The sequence below is a fragment of the Egretta garzetta genome, unplaced genomic scaffold, assembly GCF_000687185.1.
Source record: "Egretta garzetta isolate BGI_Z169 unplaced genomic scaffold, ASM68718v1 scaffold546, whole genome shotgun sequence".
NCBI classification, from domain to species: domain Eukaryota; kingdom Metazoa; phylum Chordata; class Aves; order Pelecaniformes; family Ardeidae; genus Egretta; species Egretta garzetta.
The window spans coordinates 102914-115549 of NW_009259986.1; the positions used below are offsets into that span (position 1 = coordinate 102914).

The 12636-nt window shown below is 39.7% G+C and overlaps 1 long non-coding RNA gene across 1 annotated transcript; it reads left to right on the forward strand.

Moving 5' to 3' along the window:
* Positions 1-6: 6 nt before the first annotated feature.
* LOC118452481 lies at positions 7-4861 on the forward strand. Its single transcript, XR_004842246.1, has 3 exons — positions 7-103; positions 2025-2218; positions 2325-4861. It is a non-coding gene; the product is annotated as an uncharacterized LOC118452481 (long non-coding RNA).
* Positions 4862-12636: the final 7775 nt, after the last annotated feature.

The window sequence follows — 12636 nt, forward strand, 5'->3', positions numbered from 1 at the left end:
CAAGGGCCGGGGCATCAAATAATTTTTGAATTTGCAGTGATACCTTCTGGGACAGTTCTGGCTCCTGAGAGGCTTTTTTTTTTTGTGCGGTTTAGGGCAACAGGTAAACAAGTCACGCTTATTGAGGCTCTTTTTTCTCATAGTAATAAGTTATGTAGATTTACGCCCAGTTGTGTACGTGGGGCACGACTCCTACTCCACTTCCATAAAGTAACAAACAAAGATTGCCAGACTGCTATTCTGCTGTAATGAGGGGATATATCATATTCGTGAACGTGGCGTTTGCAGTCTGGGGAAGTATGGATATGTAATTAGCTAAATCCATTGCACTGAACTGAATTTGCATTCATTATAGTGCCTTTACTGCACTATGGTTAGTTTTCTTGCTATCTAGGATGCTAATTATTACTTGTCTGGAGAAGGCAGTGTATTCCGAAAACCTGACTGTGTAACAAAGTTTTCAGTATGACGCTTGAGAATAGCCAGCAGTGAATCAGGGGAGCAGTGCTCTTCTTTTAATTGTAAAAGTAGTACTGTAGCAGGACTGCCATCAGTTTTTAGCATTCATATCATGTACGGGCTAGAGAGAAAACAACGCTTGTACTTGTAAAGTCCAGTTACTGTTCTGTGATCACCTAAGCCATTCCTAGCAACTTCCAATGGGGTCTTCATTTTCTGCTGCTTATTTTAATTGTGCTGAACAGCATATTCAGGAAGCACAGTCCCAAACTATTTCATTAATGTTCTTACCATCTTAATCAGGAATATTGCTGAAAAACACCTTGCTGTTCCTTGCCTGCTTTGGATTATGGATGCTATTAAATGGCTCCAAATCACCAGCATGTCTGTCTGTCTGTCACAGACATCTTCCTCTGCCTTGTAAATTGCTTACAGATTTCCTGAACTTTCTTATTATTGTTTGTCATCTCAGGAGATTTAGATACTTAACAGTATTCCAGTTCTATGTTTTTAATTATTATTTGAGATTAATGACTTCTAATACAACTCTATATTAAGAGTTTTGATCTGGCTTGTGATTTGCATTTCACTGTGTAATGAAAGGAGTGAAGAACAACACAAACACACTGTTGACAGTGTGCAATTTTCCCTGCTAATTTAAGACAACAGGAATGGTTAATCTGGTCAATCAAGTTTTATGTGTGTGCCTTTCAACAGTTACAGGTTTAAATAAATATCTCTATTGGCATTTGACCCCAAATAGAATTTAAAATGTATTGGGTAGCTCTTGTGTATAGCCATCACTCAGAAACGAGTTTGCATACTTTGTTTTAGTATACCTGTTTAGACAAACACTTTTATTACACTCACTGGTCATTTTTTTTTTAAAAACAAATACAGCAGTTTAAAATCATTTAAATACACTTGAGAAAAAGAATAAAAAATAATTACTGGTGTATGAATGAAAACCAAGATGCATACGCACAGTTCTGTGGCCATTTCTGCAAGTCACAGCACACAGTCTGGCTTGGAGAACATTGTACTTCTCACCCTCATTTCTTTTTCCTCAAATTGTGAAGTAAAAATCATGTATTTCCCCCTCAGTGTTTGGAAACAAATAAGCAGATTTTTTACTTCAGTAGGAATACTCAGGCAAGGAAGGCCTCGTAACCCTACTATACTGATGTGCCATACACAAAGAGTTTCTCACCTTTACCATGTGCGGCAGGTGTACTATAACGCTGCTTGCACAGGCACCTCATGTGGCAATATCAAGTGCAAGAGGCACAGGTGACAGTTACTGAATATGGGGATTGCAACTTGCTCGGCCTATTTGGGTTTGCTTCATTTTAATTTGATTTTTGAAGCTAATATTCAGAAGTGGCTGAAGAGAGGTATTACCATGTCTAATCCTCATGTGGTAGTGGAGTTGGGTTACATTTTCAGAGGTGTATTATGCAAAATAGCTCACTAGATGTGGCACAGTAATAAACAGTTTGCACAAAAATACTGACAATAGACCAGTTCGCTTGAACTCCACCTTTGAATTTTGTTTGCTTTTTCAGGTGTGGTGTTATGCAGCCCTGTGCAGCCACATGGTCAATAACCTCCGAAGGCTGAATTTGCCAGTCCGTTTCAGCTGTTTCCTGACGGTCCAGCAGAGCAAGCATGAATGGAGATTGCCTTGGTAGATTGTTATGGTGCTTCCCCTCAGCACAGAGGCGACTTGAGGGAGAAGCAGCCCAGCCTTGGTTTAAAGGTTAGCGTACCCTGCTTGCACATCAGTGTCTGTTTTTAACTTCTGCTTGCCTGAGAGCAGCCATTTTTACATTTCAAGCATGCTATTCTACCTGTCTTCAAAACAGGTGGAGCAACCAAGCACCCTGGACACCGAGCAGCATTCTGTACAGGATGCTTCATATATCTGCAAGGAAAGGGGGAAACAAGATGCAAAATGTTTCCAAAAAGATCCTCCTTTTAGAAAAGAAAAAAATTACTGCAACAAAAGCAAGACATTCTTCTTACCATCCGGTAGATCATTATTAGTTCCTGTTTGGAGGAGACAAAACACAACAACTTCTGCTGGAAGACAAAGCACTAAGAAGATCAACAACAATAACAGCTTCTCCCTGTTTGCATGTGTTACCAGGCCTCAATTTTCTCTTCAGCATCCTGTCCAACTTGTTTTTCCTTTAATTATCATAAATCAAACCTGCAGTCAAATCCCTCTTCAATCTGAGCAAAGCTCACCTTACTGGGACCCTTTTGATTCAGTGGAGACCACAAAGAATAAGATCACAGAAGAAAGCTAACAAAATAAGATTGTTCCATTGGCTTTTTTAAACACAATGAATAAAAAGGCTGAATTTGTCAACCCAAGTGCCATTACATGACTGTGAAAGAAAAACAGGTTTGGGGATGTCATTGGGTTCCACCTGATCCATGTTTTAAAATACCAAAACCCAGCAGCTCTTCCTGTGTAGATGGGGGCTTCTCCCCTTCAAGAAGGATGGCAAGGTCATAGTTACAGCCTTTGTACTGCGCGGTCGGTTCCCTGGCAGTTACATCTGGGACATTTATTGGCTTCTTCTGTTAGAAAGAGGAGGTAGCAAAACCCTTTCACATCTGGATTCCAGCCCAAGGTCAATGTGTTAGGCAGCATTTAGCTTTCTAAGGAATATTAGATAAAAGGTAACTTTTTGTCTTATATTCCGACTTGGCAATTCTTCATCTCCCATTGTTTCTTCGACAGCTTCTCTGACATTCTCACTAAAACAATTTCCAAGCTATTCCACATGTTTCCTTTGTATAGTAGTGCTTTTTGTCTCATTGCTAGGTCATGGGGAAAAACACCATGTCCGTACATTAATCCATTTTAAGTTGTTGCTGCTCTGTGTAGGGAGTTGTAAGATCCAACATTTAAGTCCACATGAGCCCCAGTGAAAAACTTGAGTGCTTTGTTGACTAACGGCATGCTAAGGTTTCACGGCTTGCACAGGGTCGTGTGGGATTCACAAGAATATAAAATAGTCCAGTAACTTACACTGAGATCAACAGACCAAGGTTCCCCACAAAATATTCTGGTCTGTTTAGCACTTCACTGTTTAGCACTTTTTTAGCCTCATAGTGACAACATAGTTTTCTTCCAGTTAAAGAAGATTTTTCTCTTCTCTTGAAATCCTTACAGAAAATAAGAGCTATTTTACAAGAAGAAAGTTTTGACAACATAAAATTCATTATGTTATTTTCACAGACCTAAACAACGAAATCTCTGAGAATTGCTGCAGGGTATTTATTAGTATTCATACGGAGTATTCATTTTTTCCCAGCGAAACTACCATTTGATCTAAATGAAAAAGATATTCCTTTCAAGTCAGCAGCAGTTTGCGTCAACAAGAACGTTCATTTTATGTGCTGATTCAGCCCTATAGATATTGAAGCATGAAACTCAGATGAGCACGTGCACGGCATAATTACGACGCCAATTTTGAAAAACGAAAAGTTTTGTTTCATGCAGTTGCTAACTACCTTTGTTTTCTTCTTTCATATGAATTCTTTACATTCCTGAATAAACACAGATAATAAATACATACATGGTAAAATAGTATCTTAAAATAGGTGTGCGAAGGACTGAGCAATTAGTCACAGTTGCTAAAATAAGGTCACACAGGCTGAATTCAGCAGGTGAAACTCCTCTCTGGAGCAAATTGGGGTTTTATCAATTTCAGTAGGCCAGGGTACATCAGTTGGAGATCTCTTCAGAAAGCTGTTTAATGGTGACCTACTTTACCCCATCCCTTTGGAGGTGGTTGCTTTTCCTTGTTACACCTGTTTTTCGACCCCTCAGGCTGCCTTCAGACTGCATGCTAAGTCTGCAGGAGTTACGCTGTTACCGAAAATGACCAAGTTCTTACAGCAGTTTTCAGCAATACTTCATTTGGCCTACTGTGTTTACTAAAGGAGACGTCAAAGGTCTCTCTGAAGCACTTTCAAGATACATCTATTTTTATTACTTTGATGCATTGATTACTAGTCAGATTTGGACCATCCTAATTCAGTTGCTCCTCCAATGCTTGTTCCAGGATGCAAATGTACTAAGCAAACCACAACTTTTGAGAAGTGTTTAGGTTTAACAAATGATTTGACCAGCATACCTAATACATTGTCAAAGTTGCTAATCCAGATAAAATGTTCAGGATTAAAGTTAATTATTCAAACAGGCTAGCTAACATATTTCACGGGCTCCCTAGTATAGGCAAGGCTGTTCAGACTTCACAACATGCTGCGTTGCTTGATTTGAAGTGTAGGCTTCCATTTACCTGGCTTGCTACATACTAAGTACAATTTTCACTGAGTGATTAGAGTTACGGAGAATTAGTTAGTCTGAGCTAATCAGGACACTGATGGTTAGGGGCAGGGACCCTCTCTGAGTTAGGAGCCCCAGTGCCATTGACTTTCCAAATGGCCTCCAAACTACCTTTCTTGGCCATTCCCTCTCCTTTTGAGGCAGTCCTGCTGGTGAATTGTTCACATATTTGTGGCTAAATAAACATTACACTTAAGCAGAGGTAGCAGGTTGACCTTCTGTCACTCTTTAGGGTTTTTTACCTTGTAGAACACTCTTCCCCCCCCTCCCCCTTCTGTTTTATACAAAATAATGCTATGTTTCCCTGGGGAAATTATGACATAGTCTTGCAGATTGCGCTGGTTTAGTTGTTTGATGCTGTACTGACTTAATTTAAAATAATGATGTAAGTAAATAAGAAAGTCCACAGAAATACTTCAGGGTTTCTTTTATTGTGTTTGTCTGTGACATGACAGGAATATATGCTGTGTGTTAGACAATGGATTTAACTAGCCAACTATCATGTGGTACTAGCAGTCATTTCACTTTTCTTTTTGTCCTTTTGAGCAACCTCATCTTTAACGATTTGGCTGATCTTTTCAGGTTTTGGTATGTCCCAGTTAACTGTAAGATGTCCAAGACCTTATTTAGACCTCAAATATCCAGGTAATTACAGCCAAATATATCTCTTTGAAGGAAGGAATATTATTCTTGTTTGCTGTCATACTGTAATTCATAAAATATTGTTGATGTCTCTAAATCACCAATACTGAAATTAGCCAGTTATTACGCCATTTGTCATTATGGTTAGGGGGATGGATTGGGGCAGTATTTCTAAGAGGGTGGGTTGTGACACACACAGCAGTCATGCAACATGGTCAGGTGTTGGCAAGTTGTTGAAAATTTTGCAAATTATAAAGCAAAGGCAACCTAGTTTCTGCACTCCTGGTGACTTCTATTCTTCAAGGTCAAGCATGCTTTTCAGCCTTTCAAGAAATATTACATAGATTTGTCACTTTTACAAGCAATAAATATTAATTTGTTTTTATAAAGAAGATGAGGGCTGCAATTATTTATTTTTTTTTTGCTTTGGATAACGGAACATCATCTTACAAAAAACCCCACTGAAAAATACTGGCTTAAGGAATTGGTAGTGGGATCCAAGGTATTAATTTTCTCAGTCACAGTGATTTAAATTCAAGTGAACAGGTAAAAAGATAATTTCCTATTCCTTCCTGACTATTTGGTGGTCTATGTTAAAAGATTTTATGATTTCTGTTTAGCTCCCATATTAGAAAAACAAACACTGCTGCAATTGGGCATGGAGGACTCAGGTACTTGGAAACTAAGTGATGTGCTTACCCTTACATCATTCAGGATATTTTATATCAAATCATATTGGACAGGCTATGTGCAGCATCCATTTCTACCGTACCCGTTTTCTGTATAATTGTAACATTTCTGTCTCTGAAGCTGTCAAAATAACTCACATAAAAATGTAAAAAAAACCTGAATAAAAATAATTTAATTTCTCTCAGGGAACCAGTTTAAAACGTTCTCAAGCATCTTAATAAATTAACTATAGACACCTATGACAAGACTAATTTGCAATAAAAGACTTTCTGCTCTAAAAAAAGGGGCACTAGGATCTTTTCCTAGTTTCCAAAAGCACTCTCCTAGCATGTTGTTCAAGATAAATGCCTCTTAATTACCATGTATTTCTCTTTCATTTCATTTTTACCTTTCACAGTCATTAGGCTTACATGTCCTGCAAAGTAAGTTTTGTAAACTTTGAGGTGATGTGTTTATATCCTACTTTTTGAGTTGGTTGCTTTCCCCACTGATTCAAAGGGAAAAAAGAAACTGATTTAAAAAAAAATTTACAGACCTTACAGCTCTCTGTACCGGGGTGAAGTACAGAATTCATACAAAATTCTGGCAATATCTTAAAATGTAAGTGAGGAAGTAACTTACAAATCTTCTAGCCAGCTACCTAGATCTGGAAGTGCACTGTGCTATAGCTGACCTGCAGTCCAGGGAGTGCCTGGAAAAAACAGAAAAGAAAAAGCATTACTAAGATAGGCATAAAAGAGGCTATATTAATCTTATTTACCTGCTGTAGTACTATTCCATGTCATTGCATTGGAATCAAGATAGTCACTTTTCCCCTGCTTTCATCTCTACCCATTATCCATAGGTTTGTTGCCTGAAATTGAAGAGGCACAGTGTTTTGGAGTTTTTTGGTTTTGCTCCTCTGTATTCTTGTGAGATGACAGAGAAGGAACATGGGTTACTGTCAGTGCCAGACCTGGCTAACCTTAAAAAGGGGAGACAGGCTCAGAAATCTCCACAGCACTGTTGTTACACAGCAGCCTGAGAAGGAATGATAAACTGCTGTTTTACTGCAGTGTCAGTGGGCATCGTGACACAGGAAGACCTTAAGAGCAGAGCGCAGTCGTATTGCAGAGATCATGTACTCTGTCCTCAGCAGGGGAAGCTGGTAGTTTTTCTGTACTATAATTAGCCACTGCCAACGAATGCATATTGCGTCACAGGAATTAGCCTTGTGGCATTCTCACCTTTGCCTTCCAAAATGAGGGAAATATCTTTTAGTGACAGCTATTATGCCAAGGGAGTAAAGTACTAAGGGAACAAATATACCGTTAGTTGCCTGGTCAAGGATATACAGTCTTCACTGATAGCTAAGATCAATGCAGTTTAAAATGGAATGGTGAGTAGTCCCCTGCTGAGAATATACTGACATATATATAGCTTCTTTTCCCTGGAATTCCCATCATAAGAGAGCAGCTTGTAGTGTTTTGATAATGGTTTTAGTTCACATCTGTTCATTTAGCAGCATCTATTTCCCAGATTATGTCGGTTTTGTCCTCTGTAGGGGAGGATGTATCTGTTTTCCATCACTGCAGCTTCCTCCCAGGGGACGATCTGGGGATTTTGCAGCCTGGTTTATTGCAACAAACCAGGCAGAACCTGCCGCAAATCCGTAACGTATCTGGTCTTTTAGGAACATATTAGTGAATCCTAAGGATACTTGTTCTGATTTGTGGAAAACTGTTGTGAATTAGCAGCTCCCTGGAAGCCAATAAAGTTCCAAATCTGTGCAAGTCTGTATGCGACCAGTGATCAGATCAGTCTGGATCCTCATGAGCAGTACCTGTCGGATCGGCTAACTAACGTGGATGGAAAGACTGGGTGATTCATGTAATGGGTCAAAATTTAAAACTCATTGCAATATCATATTTACTGTGTACTTTATCCTGCATCATTAGTGTTATTTGACTCTTGTTACTTACAATTGTTTCATGTCATATGACTTGTTACTTTCTATGCTTTAAATAAAGGCAGCTGAAATCAGTAACTTAGTGAGTGGGATATTCATCTTGTGCTATTTCTGCAAATCCTATAGTAACTGTAGAAACCACTACTGTGGACCAGTGCTAACCACTGCATAAAAAGACAGTTCCAGCTTGGGAAAAACATACAATGTAAGGAGAAAGTAACTGAACTTTATCTGGGGATATCTGGGGAGTTAGCACTGAATACGCCTGTTGTTTCTTGAGATGAGTCTTTCTTCAACTTTGTTTCATACCCAACTCATGGGTAACATTTCCCACTCGCCAGCAGTAGTAGTCAGAGGAACAAATTAAAATGTTAGACCTGTGGCTGAGAGAGCAAAGCATGGTATTTTTCTTGAATAAATAAAACCAGTGTCCACTGTTCTGTTATCTCATGCACAAAGTTGCCATGTTGGAACTTGATCTAGTTCTTAGAACTCTTGCCATTTTCCTTTGCATTCCTGTTTTCATTCTTTTCACAAATTAATTCACTACAATCTGTGACAATAAGTAGCATTCTAAGCCACAGGGAATTTAAAAATTCAACAGTAATACATGCTATTAGTAGGACACTGCAGTTACTTAGGCAATTAGAATAGCACCTGCTTTCAAAACATAATATATTGTAAAATTCTCGGACATTAGTTGGATTAGAAAGTAATATCATGCTAATTTAGTAGTAATTTTATAATATGAAAATCATGCTATTGCAAAATTACCCTATTGATTCTATTATAAATGTGATTTGTTTACTTAACTGATTTTTCTCTCAAACACTTTGCCCACCTCAGAATAATAGATATTTTCAATAAACACCAGCAAAAGCCACCTAAGGTGCCAGGTCTCAGTCAAGTGAAAGCATGACAACCTCAGCTTTCCTCTAAAGCCAATTAAGCCTCTGGGATGTAAAAATAAGAACTGAAAATCTAACCTGCATGCAATGCGATTGCCACTTGCTTGCAATATTCATAAGCATAAAATAGGGGAAAGTAACCTTATATATATATATGGTCTTATGGTTTATGTTTTTAAGCCAGTCTCCTTATTTTTTGAGATTCAATTATTTAATAGTTGGGTGTTGACAGTGCTGCATAACAAACCAATGGAGACATTGCATGAAATGAATCGCAGTTCCTACAGCCCTTCTGGGGTGTAATGCTTTTGCTTGCTTTTGGGGAAGTGGAAGAGCGAGAGATCTTTGCATACAGCCGGAACAGCAGCTAATCAAACCCCATTGTGAAATGATTCAAATACAAAGGGAGAGATCTAGCTTACTCCTAGACAGAGGCTTGTGTTTGCTGATCACAGAAGCCAGCCCTTTGGGGACAGCATAGCTTTTAGTTGACAACAGTACTTTTGCCTGCTGCAGAGATTATTCCAGGCACTCAGTATGGAAAACGGCAATCCCAGTTCCAAGAAAATAGTTTTAACAGCACAAGACATCCTGTTGATAGAAAAGCTCATTACCATGAAGGAGTGCTGAGCAAATTACTGTGCTACTTAGGCCTGTTTTAGAGATGGAAGGACTGCGTCTGCTACCTCAGAACCTTTCATCTTTTATCCTTACTGGTGTGTGCTTAAATAAAATAATGTTCTTTTCCTTTAAAAATCTTAGTGTTCTAGTCAGACCAGTAAGTATTATCTCATTGTACAGCTGAATTAAAGGCATACAATTAAGCAATTTTTGAAGGGTAACGAAGAGGAGGAACACAACCAGCTTCTTTTCACCTATGCTCAGTCTGTTGGACCGGGACCAACCAGCTTGTGGATGCTGAAGGCAACTCTTATTTCTACGTCGAGCCGGATCAATGCAGCTATGTTTTAGTGACATGCTTGGCAGAATAAACTCTGCCAAACATGATTTGCATCTGCGCCATGAACTTTTCTAGCATTCTCATCAAAGCATGCATAGTAGTAAGTTAATTGGGTTGGTTGTCTTTCGGGCTATGTTTTGGGAATGCCATGTAAAAGACCTGAGCTAGCCCTAACTATGTAGATCTCTTCATGTGGGCTCCATGCTTCATCTTATCCATAATGTTCTTGCTAGATGAAAAATCCCAGTGACAGAGGATACCTATTGCTGAAAGCAACAATCCTATTTCAGTATCGGTGATGTAAGTTCTGTTTGAGTACCTATGCTTGGGCTTTTTGTGCTGTTATTTTTGTTACAGTGACTTCTATATATCCTACCTGATACCAGAGTTTCAGTGGCCCAATTCAGCATGAAACACATAAGCAATCGCTACTTCGTAACAGTTCACAAACTGAAGCTAAATATTGCAAGAATGAAGTGTTGCATATGCCTCTCCCCTAAAAAGCTAGAAAATTCTCCAGATACCCAACAGCACTGAAATTTGAGGCAAGGTTGAAAAGGATGCTGATAAAATCCTGAAGAAGCAATCTGCCTGTGGAATAAGAGCGTCCACATAGGGTGTTAATCGTGTGTAACAGAAGGAAGATGTCACACCTGCGGGGTAAACCTCCTGACGTTGACTGATCTTACGTTCTGACCTCATAACATGGTCCCTGGACTACTGTGTAAACCCCTGTTCTCTTCTGCAGGACTAAGCAAGCTTGCAGCTTATATTTTCCCCCTTAAGTCAAACAGGAAGTCTGTGGCCAAGTTGGAGAGTGAACACGCATCTCCTGAGCCCCAGTTCAAAGTGGATTTCTGAAGACCATCTTTTTCCTCCCCTTCAGTTAAGAATCTCATTCAGGCTTCAGTTTCTTTGTAGTTTTTTCATAATCTATGACTTCAGCCTTTCATATACCAAAACCGTTCATCACTCGCGTCAACTGATACCTATGCAGACAGGCAAGGCACAGTGAGAATGGTTCCTCTCTGCAACATGTGCAGATTGTCTAGCAGCGTGCTGAGTGGAGCGCTGATCAAAGGCAGCACAGCGGGGCTCGGGAGCTTCAGTGAAGTGTCAGCTGTGCTCCCAGTACCACAGCTAGCTTCCAGAGAAGTCTGGAAGAGCAGAAGAAAGGGAGGAGGAGGGAAGGACAGAGGCTCTCAACTTCAGCATGAAGTTGTTTGATTCAGAACTGGAGGATTTACCTTGTGTATCTTCAGCCTTATGTATTCTTCCCTCAGAAAGTTTCACAAACAAGGTTACATCATGACATCTGATTTGTAATCTTTACAGAACAATCAAGCATTTTGCTCTTTCATTATCTTGTCTAATAGCAGGCATTTGCCTACACAAGAAGGAATCATCTTAGGACATCAGACATAGTCATTACAAGGATAAACTTAGTTGAAGCAGGGAACTAAGATACTCTGAGATCACAGGAATATTGTCACTAGCTAAACAAGGTGATTCATCAGGAAGTGTTAATGTAGGGTCACAGGTAGCAAAGTAATATTCAGGCCAGAAGCACAAACAAGCTGGATTTGTCTGTCTGAAACCTGGCTTCCAGTATTTGGGTTTTTTGCCTTAGTTCTTTATGGTGATTTTAACTTTTGGATAAGATTATCCTGAATCGATCATTAAAGCAAACTAGTGAAAGAGATCTAGCACTGGGCTTGTATATCCTAGTCAATGCAAGGCAAACGTGACTGCCGAGTAGATTCAGCCAAAGACAAACCAGTGGGTTCACCTGACTCAAGAAATACCTATAATTACTCTTTCATTGCTTTGCTCAACGCTATTAACTTACCCCAAAATGTCTTAATTACCAATTCTGGGCTGGCAGGAAAAGCGCACAGTTGATGTGGGCAGATATGGTGTGGTTTCCGTAGACTGAGGAAGGAGGGAGAACTGTGCTCCAGTCAAGATCACATAAGGAAGGGGATAGGTCTTCTAGAAGGATTGCACTGCTTCAGCTTCCCTGAGGATGCTTATGCTCTGTGCTATCAGCTATTAGCACCTGATGGATTCACTCACAGCAGCACAGCATCTTGAAACAAATGGTGTCAAACTCATGACAAGTGACTAATGCAGGGGTTTTCAGGTCTGGCTGGATTGCCTAAATTGACCCGGAATGGCTGCATACTTCCCCTTTTTTTCACCTGGCTATACAGGGGCAATTTTCTATGCCAATATGACCAGTGTCCTTTGCATAAAATAAGTAAAGTTAAATAATGTGCTCAGAGATACAGCTTGTTCTGCACAAACTATTGCCAAACATGAGGTGGATAGGCCTCTCCCTTGTAATATTAAACCTCTCAGCACTCACATTATGCCACCTCAGAAGAGTTATGATACCATATGAAAAACATCATTCATATGAAGAAAAAATTTCAGTCTTTTACTTCAATATTTGTAAGACTGTAGACATGAAATGCAACTTCAACACAACAGGGTGACGACAGGTCATATATAGCCTATAAATCATAAGCCACGCATTATTACAGTCGCACTCCCTCACCTCCCTAGCTGTACCTTCAAGTGAGGCCTGCCCAGGCTAAGCAAGGTCCAGGCCACCAGCCGGACATCACCACAGACCGGAAGACCGGCCGCTGCCCCCCCT